Here is a 25856-nt window from a genome sequence, read left to right on the forward strand (position 1 = left end):
AGACTAAATGTTCCCCCTTCTGGGGCATTCGAGAACGAGAGGTCACAGGTATAGAGTTGAGAGGAGGAACTACTTCTCAATGGTTTCAAGTAGAGATGGATGTCTTTCTGATTTAAAAAAATGGTTGAAGAGATATGGGGACATGTAGCGAGGTGGATTTGGGACCAGGAAGAGATCAGCCAGGATCTGACTGGATGGTGGAGCATGATCGAGGGACTGTATTGCCTCCTTCTGCTGCTAATTCCTAGGTTCCTCGGAAATGCCAATAAATTGCTCTGTATCTTTCACGCAGGTTCTCACTTTCACCAGAAAAAGCTACTTGAAGAACTGAAGGATTACAAGTTTGTATTCCCACACGTCCTATCTGGGAAAACGAAACGGAGTATAGCTATACTGCCTCAGGTAATTAATCTCACAGGGGTATACAGAGTGAGTGCATCAACTCAACCAAACCTGCTGCTTCCCCAAAGAATATATTCTGGGCACGAAAATATCTCAGGAAAGAGGGTCAAATACAGAATAGAAGGGATATTTGTGAGCGAACGAGGTGACCTAAGATTGTCCTCAATGAATATGTTCACCAGATTTCACAAAATACGGGAATTAAACATACAGGGATGAATGTTTTGGGGGTGGGTGCATATTCCACAAGCATCACCCCTCCCCGCCCCTATCCACAGTACAACAGTCATTCTTAAGCCTGTTAATTTGAAAAGCGCCTCCCGGCACTGGGAATGCACCCGGGGAGGCCTTAACAAGGGGAAAGGAAATCCCGTCCTGGACAGCTGTCGGCCAATCACCTCCTTACTCCCCAAGGTCTGTCCACCATCTACAAGGCACAAGTCAGGAGTGTGATGGAATACTCTCCACTTGCCTGGAGCTCCAACAACACTCAAGATGCTCAACACCATCCAGGACGAAGTAGCCCATTTGATTGGTTCCCCATCCACAAACAATCAATCACCGACGAACAGTAACAGCCGTGTGTGCCATCTACAAGATGCACTGCAGTAACTTGCCAAGGTTCCTTCGACAGCACCTTCCAAACCCACAACCATCGCCATCTAGAAGGACAACCCTGACTTGTAAATAGATCGCCGTTCCTCCACTGTCACTGGACTCCCTTCTGAGGAACACAGTGGGTGGATCTACCAGTCAGTACATCAACACCCTGGGCAAGTGCACAGTCAATTCCAGTCCCACAGACCCCTGAGTCCCAACATAAGTGAATTAACCAATAATTTGTATATTTTCCTGAGATCTTTGCAAATTGACTTCTCCAATGGCTTACATATAATAGATATGTAAGTAAAGCGTTTAAAAAAAAATGTTTATTCATAATAAGAGACTGGTCGGCACAATGGTTAGCACTGCCGCCTCACGGCGCCGAGTACGCGGGTTCAATCCCAGCCCCAGCTCACTGTCTGTGTGGAGTTTGCACATTCTCCCCATGTCTGCGTGGGCCTCACCCCCACAACCTAAAGAGGTGCCTGGTAGGTGAATTGGCCACCTTAAATTGCCCCTTAACTGGAAAAAAAAGAATGAGGTACTCTAAATTTAAAAAAATATATATTTATAATAAGAGAAGAGATAAACATGTAGTGGAAATAATAGAACAATGGTCTACCAATCAAATTATTTTTCAAACCCCGTCCCACCCTCCACCCAGACAGACACAAGACAGACACGTGATTGGGGGGGTGGGGTAGGTAAAGTTCAGAATAACAGTGATTAAAAGAGTGGGAGATTAATCTTTGCTGCTGAGGTGCTTGTCTTTGTAGTGAGTGATCATCTAAGGACACAAAGTGTTTAAAGCATTGATTGGTTTGGATCTTCTAATATCTTTCTCCAACTAGACGTCTCAGGCCAAAGCCTTCCAGTGACTTGGTCTGCTCCCTGTAAGAACACTATTCACAACGCCCGATGCTGCTCTTGGTCATGTATTGTTTGTTTAGCCTTGTTCCGTGCTGTAACCAATCACTGTTTGGCGATGTACTATTTGTCAATGGGCTCTGTCGATTATTCGTTTGTCGACTATGTACGTACTGGGCAGCACGGTGACGCAGTGGTAGCACTGCAATCTCACGGCGCTGAGGTCCCAGGCTCGATCCCGGCTCTGGGTCACTGTCCGTGTGGAGTTTGCACATTCTCCCCGTGTCTGCGTGGGTTTCGCCCCCACAACCCAAAAGATGTGCAGAGTAGGTTGATTGGTTAAACTGCCCCTTAATTGGAAAAAATGAATTGGGTACTCTAAATTTATAAAAACAAATTCTACCTTATGTCCACCAGATAGACCATCAGCTTCACTGAGTCAAACTGAGGTTCTCACCATGAGAATTTACGAGAGGGTTTTCTGTCCACTCTGTCTCTGGAACACTTGTCTGCTTTTTCCGCAGATCAAGATTAAATGTAGTGAAGGGAAAGTAAAAGGCCCTTTCTTCCAGATCTTTGGAGGTCTCGGGAGAAAGCTACCAGCACTGTGCCTCCCCCAGCCTCCCAAACAGAGTTAAGGTTTTCACAAGCCTGGCTGGACGCTGTCTCAAGCCTGTTGGTCAGAGGTTAAACCTCACAAGCTTGGCTGGGTGGAATACTGACAGCGTTGAATTAAACCTTCCTAGGCCTGGCTGGAGAGTGTGTTCAAATCGCCAGCCTTAGTTGGCAAAGAGAGGGCTGGATTCTCCCAAAATGGGACAATGTCCCCACGCCGGGGTAAAAATGCTGGCGTTTTACTCTGGAGATTCTTGGAAAAAAGATCAGTTGATTCAGTGACCTGCAGGGAGGCAGCAGGGACCCAGATTAATTCACCAGCTCTAGCTGCGGATACGGGCCCCCGCATGTCCGGTTTAGAGTTCACGCGTGCGCACAGCGGCGAGCGCCATGGCAGACTTGGACCGTGGAGCCACACATAAAAACTAGACTCCCCCTGATTGGCCGCGTGCCCAATGATCTGACCATATGGATCTGTCACCCGGCCGCCTCTCAGGCACCCCCCCCCCCCCCCCGGAGTCCGACCCCCCCTGTCCCCACCAGGATGGCCATGGACTGAGTCCGCAGCCGCCACGCCAGCACCCCGACCGGCAATAGGTGGTTAGCTCCACGCCGTCGGGAACTCGGCCAGTCGGGAGCGGAGGATCGCTGGCCGGGCCTCTGGCAATGGTCGCCCAGCCGTGCGGCGTACTCCGCGATCACGCCGACTCTCAGGTCCCGGAGAATCGCCGGACCGACGCCGGGCCAGATTTTGGCGTGAAAATGGCTTCTCCGGCCCCCGCCCCGAACGCGATCGCGGAGCAGGGCAGCGGACAATCCAGCCCTGAGTGTTTATATCAGCTCCTGCTGGTTCTGACCTTTCCAAAGGATTGAGATTAAAATGGAGGCTGCCTTCTGTTCCAGAATCTCCTGAAGGGCTCTGCCCATCAAGATCAAGAATGGACTAACTCCGGTTAACACTGCTGCCTTAGGGCGCTGGGGACTCGGGTCGATCCCGGCTCTGGGTCACTGTCCATTGTGGAGTTTGCATATTCTCTCCATGTCTGCGTGGGTTTCGCCCCCACAACCCAAAGATGCGCAGGGTAGGAGGATTGGCCACGCTAAATTCCCCCTTGATTGCACAAATTTTATAAAAAGAATGGAATAACTCCCAGATTCGAGTCAAGTCCATCAAGATTACATCACGTGACTATGCCACACGGTACACTACATAGAGGGGTGTGGCTGGGCCAGTTCAAATAGCAGCTTGCGGGGGTGGGGTGGGGGTTCCGCTCAAAACCAAAAGTCTGTAGTCTAAACTTAAAATCGGCAATGTTCCTTACATCAGGGACTCCAGTGGTTCAAGAAGGCAGCTCACCACCACCCTCTGAAGGCATGGGAACAAAGCGCTGGCCTACCCAGCAACGCCCACATCCTGTAAATTGTGACGCCACTGTTGCAAAACCATTGCCTGTTCCGTGTTTCCCTCTTAATGCCTGCCCTCTCTTCTGGTTTGCTGCTGCAACATTGCTGCACCATTTGGTAGTTCTGTTTAAATTACAGACTTGGGACAAACTGAAACGCCTCTGGTTGGATGGACTGTTCAGGTCTCCCCCCTTTAGGTTATGTGGCAGAGCTCATTACGCCAGTTTGAGAGGCTTGGCAAGCAGCCAATTGGTGAATGTAGATTTCTCAGCCATCTCCTATTGTCATCTGCCAGTGGTGGAACTATTCAGAACTTCAGAGAAAGCCGGATCATCTGGAGAGCTCCATTTTGGCCTCAGTTCGAACAAGGAGCCAGCGAGAAAGCAGTGAGGTTCCTCTCTCTCTCAGGTGTTTTTAAGAGGCATTCCAGCTAGATCTGTGGAGGCTCTCCTGTTTAAAAGACAGACAGTAGTCAGAACTGGGAAATCAGCTTCTGGAGTAGGAAAACAAGCAGTCATACCAGAAATCCCGTAATAGCCTCCCCGGACATGCGCCGGAATGTGGCAACTAGGGGCTTTTCACAGTAACTTCATTTGAAGCCTACTTGTGACAATAAGCAATTTTCATTTCATTTTCATTTTCAAGATCAGAATTGCATCAACTGAAAACCTGAGTAAAGCTCCACCTGGTGGTGGGAGATTAGAATTGCATCGACCTGGATTTCTGATGTCAACCTCCATCCAGTGGTGGAAGGACGGAACTGCGGCCATTTGAATCTCTTGAATAAATCTATTTCCCAAAGGCCACAATCGCAGCAGTGAAGATTAATCTCAAACATTTCCTTGTAATCCCTGTTTTTTAAAATCCTTTCTTACCCTTACCGTGTGTCTGTCTTGTGTGTGTCTGGGTGGAGGGTGGGACGGAGTTATGGGAATAGGCAGACTGGCAGACTATTGTTCTGTTATTTCTTCATATATTCATATTTTTCTCTTATTATTAAGAAACAATTTGTTTATGTTTGCCATGTACATTTGGTGGCTGTAACTCATTGGGGCAGTTGAGGGTTAAAGATCTCAGGAAAACACACATGTTAGGATATCGGGGTATGTGGGGCTCATCCAGGGTGTTATAACAAATAGAATAAAAAAACATAGTGCATCTGTAGGCTTGCTAGCTAGTTCCCTCACATGTAAATCTATTTTTCTTTTGAAATCATTCATCCTAAAATGAGGTTTAGGTCATTACCATTCACTTTGTTGAAAAGTTATTCCTCAGATTCCTCCTGCATCATTTGCCCAAACGTTTAAAGCCATGGCCCTCGTCCTTGTATCATTAGCAAATGTGAACAACTTTGCTGTATGTAACCTCTGTAATTTCCTCCACCTCGTTAATTTCTCTAGTGATAAGTGATTGTTTTTGTCGATACCTCCCTCCCATTTGCCTCTTGATTTTCTTGGAATGTTCCTTTGGGTCTGTTTTAACATTCAGTTGGGGAGCAACTCGGCAGCAGGTTCATCCAAGTGGAAAAAACATCCTTCCCAGCAAGCCTGCTTCTGTTGGAAGATTTCATACCACCGCCTACTTCATCTTGTGCTATTAGCCCCGACTGAAGAGGGAATCTTACAATTGCGGTCTTCCACCAGCTCACCTTGAAATACCGACACAAAATAATTCTCACTGCAGCGACTCTGGAGTCTGGAACTCTTGTTGACTCACATTCATTTCTTCCTGCCTCTTGTACTGGAAAACCCCCTCCTCACCCCACCCGCGACTGTGCTTCCATGCAGAGTGGGACTTAGGAAAACACCCCTTCCTCAGGCTTTGACTGTGGAAAGTGCTGTGCATTATTAGTAAAATTGGATCATAGAAGAAATGTGGAATTCGGAAAATACACACTGTATGTTATTATAAAATAACTCAAAGACAGGTGGTAAGAGGAAATCAGTAGTGTTTGACTGTCTCACTCCTGTCTGTAACATGAGCCTAGTATCCAGGTAACGTTCCCCATCCCTGTTACATCAATGTCCAAAACTCAGGCTCCAATTCATCAACTCGGAGCTCACATTGATCCACCTGCCGACACTTATTGCGGATATGGCTGCTGTGAATCACACAGTTGGAAACAAATTCAGCGCTAACTCTCAAAAAGGAATTCAATAAATAACTAAGAGAGATTTATTTTTGCTTTCTATTCATTTATGCAATGTGGATGTTACAGATAAGACCAGCATTTATTGCCCAAGCCTACTTGCCCCTGAGACGGTGAGCGAGGTCAGCCAATGAATAGAATAGTTCAGAGTCCCGGCTTGGGTCACTGCCTGTGCGGAGTCTGCACGTTCTCACCGTGTCTGCGTGGGTTTCCTCCGGGTGCTCCGGTTTCCTCCCACAGTCCAAAGGTGCACAGGGGTAGGTGGATTGGCTATACTAAATTGCCCTTAGTGTCCAAAAAAGGTAAGGTAGGGTTATGGGGATAGGGTGGAAGTGTGGGGATAGGGTGAAGGTGTGGGCTTAGGTAGGGTGTTCTTTCCACAGGTCGGTGCAGACTCAATGGGCTGAATGGCCTCCTTCTGCACTGTCAATTCTGTGACTCTGTGACTGTGGGTCTGGAGTCACATAAAGCCGGACTGCGTAACGATGGCAGGTTGGGTGGGAGCAACTTGAACGTCGTTGGAAAGAGCGTCAACAGACTGCAAGGGCCGAATAGTAGCCTTCTGGTCATTCCAGGAGGTAACTGGTCCTTCTGTAAAACTCTGCAGAGGTCCTAAAGGTGGAGGGAGCCATGTATTCATGCAGATATTGGCTGGGGTACTCCATTCCGAGTTTGCCCCGTTACTGTGGCTGCTCCCAGCGAGAACAGAGAATTGGCGTCACAGCCAGCACTCCATTCACTGCAGCGGCAACGGAGAATCCTGCAGGAGTGGTGGACGGAGAATCCCGCCCAATATTAACTCTTCAAATAAATTACAACCTTGTGAGAAATATGGGAGCTTCAGTGAGTACGTCATGGTTTAATAACAGATAATTGTTTATTCTGAACACAGAGGGTCTATCCAAACCACATCAGCATCTCAATGGAGCTGGAGGGAGAGGACATAACACTGGAACTCAGCAGAAACACGTGAGTAAACCTCACTTTGTAGAAGGGCCAATAAGGTTCTTTCAGTAATCCACTGGGCTTGTGTTAGTGCTGTTATGAGAGAGGTGTTGTCAGAACCCCAAAATGTATCATGGAGTTCCACCAACCTCCCCCTTTAATGGATTGCTAGCTTTTGAAGCACACGGCTTGTTCCCCAGGTGTGATATTTCAATGATGGACATGTGGGTTTTTAAACAAAACAATGTTTATTCCATGAACTCAAATTAACCTTTTAAATAAACCTTGGATCTCTTAACACCCCTTACTTCAAAGATAACCCTGAAAATAATACAACACTAAATAATCCCTCAAAATGTTCCTTCAAACATTCAAAAGATTTCCACTTTAACAACAGACATGAGGTTACATTCAATGTACTTATAGTCTTTGGATTTGCAGACATCAACAGACCAGTTCTGTGTTTTCCTTCCAGCAACTCTTTTCAAAACACACAAACATTCCCAGCTTTCTCCTCAAACTGGCTTTCTCCTTTCATGCAGCTCTCAGCAAAACCAGCCAGGCACTTTTCAGCTGCTCTCCTCAAACCGGCCAGGCACTTTTCAGCTGCTCTCCTCAAACCAGCCAGGCACTTTTCAGCTGCTCTCAGCAAACCAGCCAGGCACTTTTCAGCTGCTCTCCTCAAACCGGCCAGGCACTTTTCAGCTGCTCTCCTCAAACCAGCCAGGCACTTTTCAGCTGCTCTCAGCAAACCAGCCAGGCACTTTTAAGCTGCTCTCAGCAAACCAGCCAGGCACTTTTCAGCTGCTCTCAGCAAACCAGCCAGGCACTTTTCAGCTGCTCTCAGCAAACCAGCCAGGCACTTTTCAGCTGCTCTCAGCAAACCGGCCAGGCACTTTTCAGCTGCTCTCAGCAAACCGGCCAGGCACTTTTCAGCTGCTATCAGCAAACCAGCCAGGCACTTTTCAGCTGCTCTCCTCAAACCAGCCAGGCACTTTTCAGCTGCTCTCAGCAAACCGGCCAGGCACTTTTCAGCTGCTCTCCTCAAACCAGCCAGGCACTTTTCAGCTGCTCTCAGCAAACCAGCCAGGCACTTTTCAGCTGCTCTCCTCAAACCAGCCAGGCACTTTTCAGCTGCTCTCAGCAAACCAGCCAGGCACTTTTCAGCTGCTCTCAGCAAACCAGCCAGGCACTTTTCAGCTGCTCTCAGCAAACCAGCCAGGCACTTTTCAGCTGCTCTCAGCAAACCGGCCAGGCACTTTTCAGCTGCTCTCTGCAAACCAGCCAGGCACTTTTCAGCTGCTCTCAGCAAACCAGCCAGGCACATTTCAGCTGCTCTCAGCACCGGCCAGGCACTTTTCAGCTGCTCTCCTCAAACCAGCCAGGCACTTTTCAGCTGCTCTCAGCAAACCAGACAGGCACTTTTCAGCTGCTCTCAGCAAATGGCCAGGCACTTTTCAGCTGCTCTCAGCAAACCAGCCAGGCACTTTTCAGCTGCTCTCAGCAAACCGGACAGGCACTTTTCAGCTGCTCTACTCAAACCGGCCAGGCACTTTTCAGCTGCTCTCAGCAAACCGGCCAGGCACTTTTCAGCTGCTCTCTGCAAACCAGCCAGGCACTTTTCAGCTGCTCTCAGCAAAACCAGCCAGGCACTTTTAAACTGCTCTCAGCAAAACCAGCCAGGCACTTTTCAGCTGCTCTCAGCAAAACCAGCCAGGCACTTTTCAGCTGCTCTCCTCAAACCAGCCAGGCACTTTTCAGCTGCTCTCAGCAAAATCGGCCAGGCACTTTTCAGCTGCTCTCAGCAAAACCGGCCAGGCACTTTTCAGCTGCTCTCCTCAAACCAGCCAGGCACTTTCCAGCTGCTCTCAGCAAACCAGCCAGGCACTTTCCAGCTGCTATCAGCAAACCGGCCAGGCACTTTTCAGCTGCTCTCAGCAAACCAGCCAGGCACTTTTCAGCTGCTCTCAGCAAAACCAGCCAGGCACTTTTCAGCTGCTCACAGCAAACCAGCCAGGCACTTTTCAGCTGCTCTCAGCAAATGGCCAGGCACTTTTCAGCTGCTCTCCTCAAACCAGCCAGGCACTTTTCAGCTGCTCTCAGCAAACCAGCCAGGCACTTTTCAGCTGCTCTCAGCAAATGGCCAGGCACTTTTCAGCTGCTCTCAGCAAACTGGCCAGGCACTTTTCAGCTGCTCTCAGCAAACCGGCCAGGCACTTTTCAGCTGCTCTCAGCAAAACCAGCCAGGCACTTTTAAACTGCTCTCAGCAAAACCAGCCAGGCACTTTTCAGCTGCTCTCAGCAAAACCAGCCAGGCACTTTTCAGCTGCTCTCCTCAAACCAGCCAGGCACTTTTCAGCTGCTCTCAGCAAAACCGGCCAGGCACTTTTCAGCTGCTCTCAGCAAAACCGGCCAGGCACTTTTCAGCTGCTCTCCTCAAACCAGCCAGGCACTTTCCAGCTGCTCTCAGCAAACCAGCCAGACACTTTTCAGCTGCTCTCAGCAAACCAGCCAGGCACTTTCCAGCTGCTCTCAGCAAAACCAGCCAGGCACTTTCCAGCTGCTCTCAGCAAAACCAGCCAGGCACTTTCCAGCTGCTATCAGCAAACCGGCCAGGCACTTTTCAGCTGCTCTCAGCAAAACCGGCCAGGCACTTTTCAGCTGCTCTCCTCAAACCAGCCAGGCACTTTTCAGCTGCTCTCAGCAAACCAGCCAGACACTTTTCAGCTGCTCTCAGCAAACCAGCCAGGCACTTTCCAGCTGCTATCAGCAAACCGGCCAGGCACTTTTCAGCTGCTCTCAGCAAACCAGCCAGGCACTTTCCAGCTGCTCACAGCAAACCAGCCAGGCACTTTTCAGCTGCTCACAGCAAACCAGCCAGGCACTTTTCAGCTGCTCTCAGCAAACCAGCCAGGCACTTTCCAGCTGCTCTCAGCAAACTGGCCAGGCACTTTCCAGCTGCTCTCAGCAAACCAGCCAGGCACTTTTCAGCTGCTCACAGCAAACCAGCCAGGCACTTTTCAGCTGCTCTCAGCAAAACCAGCCAGGCACTTTTCAGCTGCTCACAGCAAAGCAGCCAGGCACTTTTCAGCTGCTCTCAGCAAAACCAGCCAGGCACTTTCCAGCTGCTCTCAGCAAACCAGCCAGGCACTTTTCAGCTGCTCACAGCAAACCAGCCAGGCACTTTCCAGCTGCTCTCCTCAAACCAGCCAGGCACTTTTCAGCAGCTCTCAGCAAACCAGCCACGCACTTTCCAGCTGCTCTCCTCAAACCGGCCATGCACTTTTCAGCTGCTCTCCTCAAACCAGCCAGGCACTTTTCAGCTGCTCTCAGCAAAACCAGCCAGGCACTTTTTAGCAGCTCTCAGCAAACCAGCCAGGCACTTTTCAGCTGCTCTCAGCACCGGCCAGGCACTTTCCAGCTGCTCTCAGCCAATGGCCAGGCACTTTCCAGCTGCTCTCAGCAAACCGGCCAGGCACTTTCCAGCTGCTCTCAGCAAATGGCCAGGCACTTTCCAGCTGCTCTCCTCAAACCGGCCAGGCACTTTTCAGCTGCTCTCAGCAAACCAGCCAGGCACTTTTCAGCTGCTCTCAGCAAACCAGCCAGGCACTTTTCAGCTGCTCTCAGCAAACCGGCCAGGCACTTTTCAGCTGCTCTCAGCAAACCAGCCAGGCACTTTCCAGCTGCTCTCAGCAAACCAGCCAGGCACTTTTCAGCTGCTCTCCTCAAACCAGCCAGGCACTTTCCAGCTGCTCTCAGCAAACCAGCCAGGCACTTTCCAGCTGCTCTCAGCAAACCAGCCAGGCACTTTTCAGCTGCTATCAGCAAACCAGCCAGGCACTTTCCAGCTGCTCTCCTCAAACCAGCCAGGCACCTTTCAGCTGCTCTCAGCAAACCAGCCAGGCACTTTCCAGCTGCTCTCCTCAAACCAGCCAGGCACTTTTCAGCTGCTCTCAGCAAAACCAGCCAGGCACTTTTCAGCTACTCTCAGCAAACTGGCCAGGCACTTTTCAGCTGCTGTCAGCAAACCAGCCAGGCACTTTTCAGCTGCTCTCCTCAAACCGGCCAGGCACTTTTCAGCTGCTCTCCTCAAACCAGCCAGGCACTTTTCAGCTGCTCTCAGCAAAACCAGCCAGGCACTTTTCAGCTGCTCTCAGCAAACCAGCCAGGCACTTTCCAGCTGCTCTCAGCAAACCAGCCAGGCACTTTTCAGCTGCTCTCAGCAAACCAGCCAGGCACTTTTCAGCTGCTCTCAGCAAACCAGCCAGGCACTTTTCAGCTGCTCTCAGCAAACTGGCCAGGCACTTTCCAGCAGCTCTCCTCAAACCAGCCAGGCACTTTTCAGCTGCTCTCAGCAAACCAGCCAGGCACTTTTCAGCTGCTCTCAGCAAACCAGACAGACACTTTCCAGCTGCTCTCCTCAAACTGGCCAGGCACTTTTCAGCTGCTCTCAGCAAACTGGCCAGGCACTTTTCAGCAGCTCTCCTCAAACCAGCCAGGCACTTTTCAGCTGCTCTCAGCAAACCAGACAGACACTTTTCAGCTGCTCTCAGCAAAACCAGCCAGGCACTTTTCAGCTGCTCTCAGCAAACTGGCCAGGCACTTTTCAGCTGCTCTCAGCAAACCAGCCAGGCACTTTTCAGCTGCTCTCAGCAAAACCAGCCAGGCACTTTCCAGCTGCTCTCAGCAAACCAGCCAGGCACTTTTCAGCTGCTCTCAGCAAACCAGCCAGGCACTTTTCAGCTGCTCTCAGCAAAACCAGCCAGGCACTTTTCAGCTGCTCTTCTCAAACCAGCCAGGCACTTTTCAGCTGCTCTCAGCAAACTGGCCAGGCACTTTTCAGCTGCTCTCAGCAAACCAGCCAGGCACTTTTCAGCTGCTCTCAGCAAAACCAGCCAGGCACTTTTCAGCTGCTCTCAGCAAACTGGCCAGGCACTTTTCAGCTGCTCTCAGCAAACCAGCCAGGCACTTTTCAGCTGCTCTCAGCAAACCAGCCAGGCACTTTTCAGCTGCTCTCAGCAAAACCAGCCAGGCACTTTTCAGCTGCTCTCAGCAAACTGGCCAGGCACTTTTCAGCTGCTCTCAGCAAACCAGCCAGGCACTTTTCAGCTGCTCTCAGCAAACCAGCCAGGCACTTTTCAGCTGCTCTCAGCAAACCAGTCAGGCACTTTTCAGCTGCTCTCAGCAAACCAGCCAGGCACTTTTCAGCTGCTCTCAGCAAAACGAGCCAGGCACTTTTCAGCTGCTCTCAGCAAACTGGCCAGGCACTTTCCAGCTGCTCTCAGCAAAACCAGCCAGGCACTTTTCAGCTGCTCTCAGCAAAACCAGCCAGGCACTTTTCAGCTGCTCTCAGCAAAACCAGCCAGGCACTTTTCAGCTGCTCTCAGCAAAACCAGCCAGGCACTTTTCAGCTGCTGTCAGCAAACCAGCCAGGCACTTTTCAGCTGCTCTCAGCAAACTGGCCAGGCACTTTTCAGCTGCTGTCAGCAAACTGGCCAGGCACTTTTCAGCTGCTGTCAGCAAACTGGCCAGGCACTTTTCTGCTGCTATCAGCACCAGCCAGGCACTTTTCAGCTGCTCTCAGCAAACCAGCCAGGCACTTTTCAGCTGCTCTCAGCAAACCAGCCAGGCACTTTTCTGCTGCTATCAGCACCAGCCAGGCACTTTTCAGCTGCTCTCTGCAAACCAGCCAGGCACTTTTCAGCTGCTCTCAGCAAACTGGCCAGGCACTTTTCAGCTGCTGTCAGCAAACTGGCCAGGCACTTTTCTGCTGCTATCAGCACCAGCCAGGCACTTTTCAGCTGCTCTCAGCAAACCAGCCAGGCACTTTTTAGCTGCTCTCAGCAAACCAGCCAGGCACTTTTCAGCTGCTAACAGCAAACCGGCCAGGCACTTTTCAGCTGCTCTCAGCAAACCAGCCAGGCACTTTTCAGCTGCTCTCAGCAAAACCAGCCAGGCACTTTTCAGCTGCTCTCAGCAAACCGGCCAGGCACTTTTCAGCTGCTCTCAGCAAAACCAGCCAGGCACTTTTCAGCTGCTCTCCTCAAACCAGCCAGGCACTTTTCAGCTGCTCTCAGCAAACCAGCCAGGCACTTTTCAGCTGCTCTCAGCAAACCAGCCAGGCACTTTTCAGCTGCTCTCAGCAAACCAGCCAGGCACTTTTCAGCTGCTCTCAGCAAACCGGACAGGCACTTTTCAGCTGCTCTCAGCAAACCGGACATGCACTTTTCAGCTGCTCTCAGCAAACCAGCCAAGCACTTTTCAGCTGCTCTCAGCAAACCAGCCAGGCACTTTTCAGCTGCTCTCAGCAAACTGGCCAGGCACTTTCCAGCTGCTCTCAGCAAAACCAGCCAGGCACTTTTCAGCTGCTCTCAGCAAAACCAGCCAGGCACTTTTCAGCTGCTCTCAGCAAAACCAGCCAGGCACTTTTCAGCTGCTCTCAGCAAAACCAGCCAGGCACTTTTCAGCTGCTGTCAGCAAACCAGCCAGGCACTTTTCAGCTGCTCTCAGCAAACTGGCCAGGCACTTTTCAGCTGCTGTCAGCAAACTGGCCAGGCACTTTTCTGCTGCTATCAGCACCAGCCAGGCACTTTTCAGCTGCTCTCTGCAAACCAGCCAGGCACTTTTCAGCTGCTCTCAGCAAACTGGCCAGGCACTTTTCAGCTGCTGTCAGCAAACTGGCCAGGCACTTTTCTGCTGCTATCAGCACCAGCCAGGCACTTTTCAGCTGCTCTCAGCAAACCAGCCAGGCACTTTTCAGCTGCTCTCAGCAAACCAGCCAGGCACTTTTCAGCTGCTAACAGCAAACCGGCCAGGCACTTTTCAGCTGCTCTCAGCAAACCAGCCAGGCACTTTTCAGCTGCTCTCAGCAAACCGGCCAGGCACTTTTCAGCTGCTCTCAGCAAAACCAGCCAGGCACTTTTCAGCTGCTCTCCTCAAACCAGCCAGGCACTTTTCAGCTGCTCTCAGCAAACCAGCCAGGCACTTTTCAGCTGCTCTCAGCAAACCAGCCAGGCACTTTTCAGCTGCTCTCAGCAAACCAGCCAGGCACTTTTCAGCTGCTCTCAGCAAACCGGACAGGCACTTTTCAGCTGCTCTCAGCAAACCGGACATGCACTTTTCAGCTGCTCTCAGCAAACCAGCCAAGCACTTTTCAGCTGCTCTCAGCAAACCGGCCAGGCACTTTTCAGCTGCTGTCAGCACCAGCCAGGCACTTTTCAGCTGCTCTCTGCAAACCAGCCAGGCACTTTTCAGCTGCTCTCAGCAAACCGGCCAGGCACTTTTCAGCTGCTCTCCTCAAACCAGCCAAGCACTTTTCAGCTGCTCTCAGCAAACTGGCCAGGCACTTTTCAGCTGCTCTCTGCAAACCAGCCAGGCACTTTTCAGCTGCTCTCAGCAAACCAGCCAGGCACTTTTCAGCTGGTCTCAGCAAACCGGCCAGGCACTTTTCAGCTGCTCTCCTCAAACCAGCCAAGCACTTTTCAGCTGCTCTCAGCAAACCAGCCAGGCACTTTTCAGCTGCTCTCAGCAAAACTCACAGACACACCCTAGCTGCTCTCTCAAACTGAAACCAAAGCAGAAGTGAGCTCAACTCAGCTCCCCCCACCATGTGACATCGCTTCTGTAATATGATCAGCTCCATTTCTTAAAGGTACATTTCTTCAACATCCAATTCTTAAAGGCACTCTCGCATGACAGTGCTCACTCTGTCTTGAATGTGCACATTGGTGAGCAGTTTCTATTTAATATTAAACAGGAGTATTGTGTCCAAAATGTTCATGATAGCAAATTGTATCGGCAATTTTACTCAGTTTGAAAATGACGGAGTATCTGTGCTGCAGCTGATTTAGAATCTTTCCCGCCATGGACAGTTTCTCCCTATTTACTCTGTCGAGACCCCTCGTGTAGCAATGACTTCTTCATTCTCACCACTCTCTGGGCAGAGTCATTTATCCTGAACTATGTTTGGCATTACTTGGAACCACCTTGTATGTCCCGAACTCCCCAGTTTCCTTATGGGCTTGTTGCATACTGGCTAAGAAATTCCTCCTGAATAAACGTGCAGAGTTCTGCATCCTCTGTACCTTTACACTGAATTTATCACAATTAATATTGGAGTGGAGGAAATTCCCAAGAATTATTGTCCTACATTTTTCAGCAATTTGTCCTGATCTCTCCCTCAGAGAATTCTGTGGAACTATTACAGATTCTGAACTGTATGATTGCCTATTTCTGATATCTCAGTCCAACCACGAGGCTTCAATTCCTGTTTCCGACGTACACATTTCCATAAAAACAAAATTCACTTTGGTTGCTTTTAGTACATGGAGCTGAATTTTATATAATGGGACAGGAACGGGTTGCTGCTTGTGTTTGGACTCTATGTGGATGGCCAAATGCAATCAGGTGATTGGCCTACTACCTCAGAGACGGTATAAACATTGTCCAATTCATAAACAGAGCAAGGAAACTGAGGTAGAAGAATGTTGTCAGACAGGTGCTGGGGCCAGATTTCAAGCACTGTGAACAGTAAATGCTACTGTGGCCTTGTTAGAAAGGACAGCTGGAACAACACTGAAGACCCCCTCCTGCTGGTCACAGTGAAAACCCCCTCCTGCTGGTCACAGTGAAGACCCCATCCTGCTGGTCACAGTGAAGACCCCCTCCTGCTGGTCACAGTGAAGACCCCATCCTGCTGGTCACAGTGAAATCCGCCTTCTGCTGGTCACAGTGAAGACCCCCTCCTGCTGATCATAGTGAAGACCCCCTCCTGTTGATCATAGTGAAGACCCCCTCCTGCTGGTCACAGTGAAGACCCCCTCCTGCTGATCATAGTGAATACCCCGTCCTGCTGGTCACAGTGAAGACCCCCTCCTGCTGGTCACAGTGAAGACCCCCTCCTGCTGGTCACAGTGAAGACCCCCTCCTGCTGGTCACAGTGAAATCCGCCTTCTGCTGGTCACAGTGAAGACCCCCTCCTGCTGATCATAGTGAAGACCCCCTCCTGTTGATCATAGTGAAGACCCCCTCCTGCTGGTCACAGTGAAGACCCCCTCCTGCTGATCATAGTGAATACCCCGTCCTGCTGGTCACAGTGAAGACCCCCTCCTGCTGCTCACAGTGAAGACCCCCTCCTGCTGGTCACAGTGAAGACCCCCTCCTGCTGGTCACAGTGAAGACCGCCTCCTGCTGATCACAGTGAAGACCCCCTCCTGCTGATCACAGTGAAGACTCCCTCCTGCTGATCACAGTGAAGACCCCCTCCTGCTGGTCACAGTGAAGATACCCTCCTGCTGATCACAGTGAAGACCCCCTCCTGCTGATCACAGTGAAGACCCCCTCTTGATGATCACAGTGAAGACCCCCTCCTGCTGATCATAGTGAAGACCCCCTCCTGCTGATCACAGTGAAGACTCCCTCCTGCTGATCACAGTGAAGACCCCCTCCTGCTGGTCACAGTGAAGACCCCCTCCTGCTGATCACAGTGAAGACTCCCTCCTGCTGATCACAGTGAAGACCCCCTCCTGCTGGTCACAGTGATGACTCCCTTCTGCAGGTCACAGTGAAGACCCCCTACTGATGATCACAGTGAAGACCCCCTCCTGCTGGTCGCAGTGAAGACCCCCTCCTGCTGATCACAGTGAAGACCCCCTCCTGCTGATCATAGTGAAGACTCCCTCCTGCTGATCACAGTGAAGACTCCCTCCTGCTGATCACAGTGAATACCCCCTCCTGCTGGTCACAGTGAAGATACCCTCCTGCTGATCACAGTGAAGACCCCATCCTGCTGATCACAGTGAAGACTCCCTCCTGCTGATCACAGTGAAGACCCCCTCCTGCTGGTCACAGTGAAGATACCCTCCTGCTGATCACAGTGAAGACCCCCTCCTGCTGATCATAGTGAATACCCCCTCTTGATGATCACAGTGAAGACCACCTCCTGCTGGTCGCAGTGAAGACCCCCTCCTGCTGATCACAGTGAAGACCCCCTCCTGCTGATCATAGTGAAGACTCCCTCCTGCTGGTCACAGTGAAGACCCCCTCCTGCTGATCACAGTGAATACCCCCTCCTGCTGATCATAGTGAAGACTCCCTCCTGCAGGTCACAGTGAAGACCCCCTCCTGCTGATCACAGCGAAGACCCCCTCCTGCTGATCACAGTGAAGACCCCCTACTGATGATCACTGTGAAGACCCCCTCCTGATGATCACTGTGAAGACCCTGTCCTGCTGGTCACAGTGAAGACCCCCTCCTACTGAACACAGTGAAGACCCCCTCCTGCTGGTCACAGTGAAGACCCCCTCCTGCTAGTCACAGTGAAGACCCCATCCTGCTGGTCACAGTGAAGACCCCCCTCCTGCTGGTCACAGTGAAGACCGCCTCCTGCTGGTCACAGTGAAGACCCCCCTCCTGCCAATCATCTTTCAGCAGGGAGTGTCACAGCGCAGAAGAGTAATAGTCACAGAATCACAAAATCACAGAATCCGACAGTGTAAAAGAAGCCCTTCGGCAAATCGGGTCTCTGCATGGAAAGCCCTGACCTGCCCACCTAATCCCTCCAGCACTTTGCCCACAGGGTTGAATGTTATGGCATGTCAAAAACTCATTTAGGTTCTTTGTAAAGGATGTTATGCATCCCGCCTCGAGCCCCTTCCCAGGCAGTGCGTTCCAGACCCTCACCCCCCTCCCAGGCAGTGCGTTCCAGACCCTCACCACCCTCTAGGTAAATAGGTTTTCCTCAATTCGTAACTGACCCTTCAACTAAGGGGAACAGTTACTCCCTGTGCACTCTGTCCATGCCCCTCATAACCTTGTCCACCTCGATCAGGTCACCCCTCAGTCTTCCCTGCTCCAGTGAAAACAACCCAAGCCTATCCAACCTCTCTTATACTGAAATGTTCCATCCCAGCAACATCCTGGTGAATCTCCTCTGCACCACCTCCAGTGCAATCACATCCTTCCTATAATGTGGCGACCAGAACTGCACACAGTGCTCCAGCTGTGGCCTCGCCAATGTTCTCCACAACTCCAACATGACCTCCCTGCTTTTGTAATCACTGCCTCGATTGATAAAGGCAAGAGTACTTTAGATGGGTCCGTATTTGTCCATGGTGTGCAGGAGGGTTTCCTGACACAGTATGTAGATAGGCCAATGAGAGGCGAGGCCGTATTGGATTTGGTACTGGGTAATGAACCAGGACAGGTATTAGATTTGGAGGTAGGTGATCACTTTGGTGATAGTGACCACAATTCGATTACATTTACTTTAGTGATGGAAAGGGATAGGTGTATACCGCAGGGCAAGAGTTATATCTGGGGGAAAGGCAATTATGATGCGATGAGGCAAGACATAGGATGCATCGGATGGAGAGGAAAACTCCAGGGGATGGGCACAATGGAAATGTGGAACTTGTTCAAGGAACAGCTGTTGCGTGTCCTTGATAAGTATGTACCTGTCAGGCAGGGAGGAAGTGGTCGAGCGAGGGAACCGTGGTTTACTAAAGCAGTCGAAACACTTGTCAAGAGGAAGAAGGAGGCTTATGTAAGAAGAGCCAGGAGGGGACATGAGAAGTCTTTAGCACGTAGGATCAAGGATAACCCTAAAGGTTTCTATAGATATACCAGGAATAAACAAATGACTCGGGTAAGAGTAGGGCCAGTCAAGGACAGTAGCGGGAAATTGTGCTTGGAGTCCGAGGAGATAGGAGATAACAACAAAGAAGAAAGAAATGTACAGCACAGGAACAAGCCCTTCGGCCCTCCAAGCCCGTGCCGACCATGCTGCCCGACTAAACTACAATCTTCTACACTTCCTGGGTCCGTATCCCTCTATTCCCATCCTATTCATGTATTTGTCAAGATGCCCCTTAAATGTCACTATCGTCCCTGCTTCCACCACCTCCTCCGGTAGCGAGTTCCTGGCACCCACTACCCTCTGTGTAAAAACTTGCCTCGTACATCTACTCTAAACCTTGCCCCTCTCACCTTAAACCTATGCCCCCTAGTAGTTGACCCCTCTACCCTGGGGAAAAGCCTCTGACTATCCACTCTGTCTATGCCCCTCATAATTTTGTAGACCTCTATCAGGTGGCCCCTCAACCTCCGTCGTTCCAGTGAGAACAAACCGAGTTTATTCAACCTCTCCTCATAGCTCATGCCCTCCATACCAGGCACCATTCTGGTAAATCTCTTCTGCACCCTCTCTAAAGCCTCCACATCCTTCTGGTTGTGTGGCAACCAGTATTGAACACTATACTCCAAGTGTGGCCTAACTAAGGTTCTATACAAATATGTCAGGAATAAACAAATGACTAGGGTAAGAGTAGGGCCAGTCAAGGACAGTAATGGGAAGTTGTGCTTGGAGTCCGAGGAGATAGGAGAGGTGCTAAATGAATATTTTTCGGCAGTATTCACACAGGAAAAAGACAATGTTGTCGAGGAGAATACGGAGATTCAGGCTACTAGGCTAGAAGGGCTTGAGGTTCATAAGGAGGAGGTGTTAGCAATTCTGGAAAGTGTGAAAATAGATAAGTCACCTGGGCCGGATGGGATCTATCCTAGGATTCTCTGGGAAGCTAGGGAGGAGATTGCTGAGCCTTTGGCTTCAATCTTTAAGTCATCTTTGTTTACAGGAATAGTGCCAGAAGATTGGAGGATAGCAAATGTTGTCCCCTTGTTCAAGAAGGGGAGTAGAGACAACCCCGGTAACTATAGACCAGTGAGCCTTACTTCTGTTGTGGGCAAAATCTTGGAAAGGTTTATAAGAGATAGGATGTAAATCATCTGGAAAGGAATAATTTGATTTGACATAGTCAACACGGTTCTGTGAAGGGTAGGTCGTGCCTCACAAACCTTATTGAGTTCTTTGAGTAGGTGACCAAACAGGTGGATGAAGGTAAAGCAGTGATGTGGTGAATATGGATTTCAGTAAAACGTTTGATAAGGTTCCCCACGGTAGAAAATACGGAGGCATGGGATTCAGGGTGATTTAGCAGTTTGGATCAGAAATTGGCCAGCTGGAAGAAGACAAAGGGTGGTGGTTGATGGGAAGTGTTCAGACTGGGGTCCAGTTACTAGTGGTGTACCACAAGGATCTGTTTTTGGGCCACTGCTGTTTGTCATTTTTATAAATGACCTGGAGGAGGGCGTAGAAGGATGGGTGAGTAAATTTGCAGATGACACTAAAGTCGGTGGAGTTATGGACAGTGCGGAAGGATGTTACAAGTTACAGAGGGACATAGATAAGCTGCAGTGCTGGGCTGAGAGGTGGCAAATGGAGTTTAATGTAGAAAAGTGTGAGGTGATTCATTTTGGAAGGAATAACAGGAAGACAGAGTACTGGGCTAATGGTAAGGTTCTTGGCAGTGTGGATGAGCAGAGAGATCTCGGTGTCCATGTACATAGATCCCTGAAAGTTGCCACCCAGGTTGAGAGGGCTGTTAAGAAGGCGTACGGTGTGTTAGCTTTTATTGGTAGAGGGATTGAGTTTCGGAGCCATGAGGTAATGTTACAGCTGAACAAACCTCTGGTGCGGCCGCATTTGGAGTATTGCGTACAGTTCTGGTCACCACATTATAGGAAGGATGTGGAAGCATTGGAAAGGGTGCAGAGGAGATTTACCAGAATGTTGCCTGGTATGGAGGGAAGATCTTATGAGGAAAGGCTGAGGGACTTGAGGCTGTTTTCGTTAGAGAGAAGAAGGTTAAGAGGTGACTTAATTGAGGCATACAAGATGATCAGAGGATTACATAGGGTGGACAGTGAGAGCCTTTTTCCTCGGATGGTGATGTCTAGCATGAGGGGACAGAGCTTTAAATTGAGGGGAGATAGATATAAGACAGATGTCAGAGGTAGGTTCTTTACTCAGAGAGTAGTAAGGGCGTGGAATGCCCTGCCTCCAACAGTAGTGGACTCGCCAACACTAAGGGTATTCAAATGGTCATTGGATAGACATATGGCCGATAAGGGAATAGTGTAGATCGGCTTTAGAGTGGTTTCACCGGGCGGCGCAACATCGAGGGCCGAAGGGCCCGGACTGCGCTGGAATGTTCTATGTCCCGTATGCCTTTTTCACCACCCTATTAACCAGCCCTTCTGCCTTCAGAGATCGATGGACAAACACGCCAAGGTCTCTGTTCTTTGGAATTCCCAATGTCAAACCTTTCCTTGTTATATTACTCCTTCCAAAGAGTAACGCCTCACACATTTCAGGGTTAAATTCCATCTGCCACTTGTCCACCCATTGACCATTCATCTCGATCTTGCTGGAACCCAAGACACGCAAGCTCACTGTTAACACACACCCATCAGGAGAGGAGGCGGGGAAACTGCCGGGGAGGGAGGCTGGGGGGAAAATGGTGGGGAAGGTGGTGGGTAAATAACGGGGACGCTGTGGGGTAACTGGAGGGTGTGGGGGAATGAGGGGGAGGGTTTGCGGGGAATGACGGGAGGGTGTGGGGGAATGAGGGGGAGGGTGTGGGGGGATGAGGGGGAGGGTGTGGGGGGATGAGGGGGAGGGTGTGAGGGGAATGAGGGGGAGGGTGTGGAGGGAATGAGGGGGAGGGTTTGCAGCGAATGAGGGGGAGGGTGTGGGGGAATGAGGGGGAGGGTGTGGGGGGATGAGGGGGAGGGTGTGAGGGGAATGAGGGGGAGGGTGTGGGGGGAATGAGGGGGAGGGTGTGGGGGAAGGAGTGGGAGGGTGTGGGGGGAAGGAGTGGGAGGGTTTGTGGGGAATGACGGGAGGGTGTGGGAGGAATGAGTGGGCGATGTGGGGGAGGAGGGGGAGGGTTTGCGGGGAATGAGGGGGACGGTGTGGAGGAATGAGGGGGAGGGTGTGGGGGGAATGAGGGGGAGGGTTTGCTGGGAATGAGGGGTAGGGTGTGGGGGAATGAGGGGGAGGGTTTGCGGGGAAGGAGGGGGAGGGTGTCGGGGGAATTAGGGGGAGGTTTTGGGGGGGATGTGGGGGAGGGTTTGGGGAGGATGAGGGGGAGGGTGTGGGGGGAATTAGGGGGAGGGTTTGCGGGGAATGAGGGGGAGGGTGTGGGGGAATGAGGGGGAGGGTTTGCAGGGAAGGAGGGGGAGGGTGTGCGGGAATGAGGGGGAGGGTTTGCGGGGAAGGAGGGGGAGGGTGTGGGGGGAATGAGGGGGAGGGTGTGGGGGGAATTAGGGGGAGTTTTTGGGGGGGATGAGGGGGAAGGTTTGGGGAGGATGAGGGGGAGGGTGTGGGGGGAATTAGGGGGAGGTTTTGGGGGGATGAGGGGGAGGGTGTGGGGGGAATGAGGGTGAGGGTGTGGGGGGAATTGGGGGGAGGTTTTGGGGGGATGAGGGGGAGGGTTTGGGGAGGATGAGGGGGAGGGTGTGGGGGGAATTAGGGGGAGGTTTTGGGGGGGATGAGGGGGAGGGTGTAGGGGGAATTAGGGGGAGTTTTTGGGGGGATGAGGGGGAGGGTGTGGGGGGAATTAGGGGGAGGTTAGGGGGGGATGAGGGGGAGGGTGTGGTGGGAATTAGGGGGAGTTTTTGGGGGGGATGAGGGGGAGGGTGTGGGGGGAATTAGGGGGAGGTTAGGGGGGGATGAGGGGGAGGGTGTGGTGGGAATTAGGGGGAGGTTTTTTTTTGGGGGGGGGTGAATCTTCTTCAGGACCTGCAGCAATGTGTGAAGGAAGACTGTGGCTGTTGTGTCCTGTGTGATCTGCACCGCAGCTTGCCCACATCAGATTTCTTCACCTATCCTGGGCAATCACGTCCTCCCTCCTTGTCTCAGGAGGAGGACAGGCAGAGGCGCATCAGTAAACTGAAGACACCTTGCATTATCTTTGCAATATCTCAATATGTGCCTCAGTTTCAAGGGATCGCCGTCTGCTGCCTCAGGAGCTGCTGTCATTTAACATAAAGGTTACCTTTTTCAGTATGGTGCCAGTGTTGCTTGTTGTGTGACTCCGTGCCAGCTGCGCCGCCCGATTGGATAAATTCCACACCTCTCCGCAGTTAATTGGCCAACTCCTTCCTGCTTTTCAGCATTTAATTGGCCAACACTGACACAATACAAAGGTTTCCCCTGCCTGCCCCCTATCCAGTTCCATGTGGCTATAACAACCCTAACCTCATACTTCTGACACAATTCCATCCTCGGTCTCTTCCAATTCTCTCATTCCCTGCGGCCTCCTTTGCAATAGATTCTCAAACCCCCGTTGATTTTGATTAACCCGGCATGGTAAAAGTGGTGTGTTTATCAAGAGAACCCTGACCTTCGAGAAATCTTATTGCTCCATGAGAAAGGATTAGGGCAAGCTGAGAAAAGTCTGATTTTATTTGTTCCCGAGAGCAACATAACAAAAGGTGAACCTTTCGTTCTCAGTCAGAGCTTTAATTCTAAAATGGGAGCTTGTCCCACATCAGGAGACTCGAGTTGGTATCAAGCAAAATGAAGTAGAAGGGACTGTAGTTGGCGGATTAGTTGCCTTAATACCCTGTATTCCTTCTTAACTGGCTGCTTGACTATATTTCATGGCAGTAGGCACTTGGCAAAGCATGATGGATATATTAGCTTTATTTCAGTCAAGACGTTCTGCATGTAATAGTCAGAAGGTCAGACTATGTAAACAAGTGCACAGCTGCACATTTTGCTGAGAGTAGACAATTATTATTGTTCTTAGGCTGGGAATTCAAGGCCTGTTGTTTAACACTGCTCACTTTTCAGTCTCTGGGCTTATCAAAGGAATGCCTCGCTTTTCTAAATATTGCTTCTGGAACCATATAAAGTACTGCTATACTCTTGTAAGGTGGGGACAATTAGAAGGACTTTGGTCACTCTAACTCGCTCCACGAACTTCGTGTTAAATGAAAGACCTTTGCGAAACCTCGAAGTGCTGGCTATTTTTTTTCCACAACAGTTTGACACTAGAAGTATCAGACAGGATGTGTTGTATGTGGACAGAGCAGTGCTGAGAGACTCGACCATTCACTCTCATTCTGCTGAATCTTAATCCCTTCTGTTTCTTCCCCAGACTCCTCTTGCCAAAAGGGTTTCAGGTGTCATACTATGATTCAAATGGGACTCTGGTCACAGAGAAGGAGACTGAACTGGTGAGAAATCTCTTGCAAAGTGAAACCTGATTGAGATCCATTGACTCTTCAATGCAATTATTGTACACTGATTTTGATGTTTCATTTCCTCTCCGCCACTCCCCTTCTATAGATCCCAGAGCCTTCTATAGGCACACACAGAGTAAAAGGGGAGGTAACAGGGTCGATGATGGAATTACGGGGAATTTACACCTTGGGGCTGAGGTATTAAAGAAATACTTTGGATCCGTCTTTAAGAAGGACCCAGGACATGTCACGGTACTCAGGACATGGTGACAGATGAGGTAATTCTGTCCTGGAAATGGTTCAAAGTTAATCAGGTGGATGGTGTTGAATCGAGCCCGGGTGAGAAGCGTCCAAAGATATTGAAGGCAGTGAGAATGGAACTTGCAGAGTGTTGGCCATAATCCTCCGGCCTTCCCTGGGCCCATGGAAGGTTCCATTGGACGGGAGAATTCCAAATGTAATGTCCTTGCTCAATAAAGGTTGTAAGGAAAAGCCCAAGCAATCACAGGCCAGTAAGTTTAACTTCAGTGGTAGCAAGCTTCTAGAATTATTCAGAATATAATTAATAATCACACAGAACAATGTGGCTTGACCAGGAAGAGCCATGGATTTGTGATGACAAGGCCTCGTTGCACGCTCCCCTCTCCTAAATTATGACCATTCAGATAATAGTCTGCCTTCCCACTTTTGTTACCAAAGTGGAGAACCTCACTTCTATCCAAATTATACCGCATCTGCCATTCATTTGCCCACTCACTCACCTTGTTCAAATCACACTGAAGGACCTATGTATCCTCCACACAGCTCACCCTTCCACTCAACTTGGTGTCATCTGCACGTTTGAAGATATTACATTTTGTTCCTTCATCCAGATCACAGTAATTTCATTGTGGTGCTAATGCAAGCCTACTTGTGACACCAATAAAAATTATTACTATCATGAACATATATTGTGAAAGCTGGAGTCTCCGCACCAATTCCTGTGGTACCCCACTCGTCACTGGAAGAAGACCCTTAATTCTTGCTCTCTGTCTGCCAATCAGTTTTCTATTCATCTCAATACACTACCCCCAATCCCATGCGCTTTGATTTTACACGTTAACCTCTTACGTGGAACTTTGTCGGAAGCCTTCTGAAAGTCCAAATATACCACATCGACTGGCTCCCCCTCATCAACCCTACTAGTTACATCCTCGAAGAATTCCAGTAGACTTGTCAAGCATGATTTGTACTTTCATAAATCCAAGCTGACTGTCCGATGCTGCCACTGTTTTCGAAATCCTCTGCGATAAAATCTTTTATCATGATTCTAGAATATTCCTCACTACCGACATCAGGTTTACTGGTCTATGATTCCTTATTTCCTCTCTACCTGCATTTTTAAATGGTTGAGTTACATTCGCTACCCTCCAATCTGCAGGAACTGCTCCAGGGTCTATAGAATCCTGGAAGATGACCACCAATGTATCCACTATTTCTCGAGCCACTTCCTTAAATATTCTGAGATGTAGATTATCAGGCCCTGGGGATTTATCAGCCTCCAATCCCATCAATTTCCCCAACGCCATTTCATTATTAATGTTTATCTCCTTCAGTTCCGCCCTATCACTAAACCCTTTGTTCCCCAAAATTTCTGTATCTTACTGGTGTCCTCATTTGTGAAGAAAGAACCAAGCACTGTGGCCGGGATTCTCCGAGCCCGCGCCGGGTCGGAGAATCGCCGGTGACACGGTAAACCCCGCCACGCCGCTCCGACCGGAGAATCGGCGCCAGTCGCGCCCAG

The 25856-nt window shown here is 50.3% G+C and overlaps 1 long non-coding RNA gene across 1 annotated transcript; it reads left to right on the plus strand.

Annotated features, from left to right (window-relative positions):
• Positions 1-308: 308 nt before the first annotated feature.
• On the plus strand, positions 309-24039 carry LOC140409650 (uncharacterized). The gene is made up of 3 exons (XR_011940455.1): positions 309-402; positions 6933-7009; positions 23989-24039. It is a non-coding gene; the product is annotated as an uncharacterized lncRNA (long non-coding RNA).
• The last annotated feature ends 1817 nt before the right edge of the window (positions 24040-25856 follow it).

Source organism: Scyliorhinus torazame, chromosome 3, assembly GCF_047496885.1.
Source record: "Scyliorhinus torazame isolate Kashiwa2021f chromosome 3, sScyTor2.1, whole genome shotgun sequence".
NCBI lineage: Eukaryota > Metazoa > Chordata > Chondrichthyes > Carcharhiniformes > Scyliorhinidae > Scyliorhinus > Scyliorhinus torazame.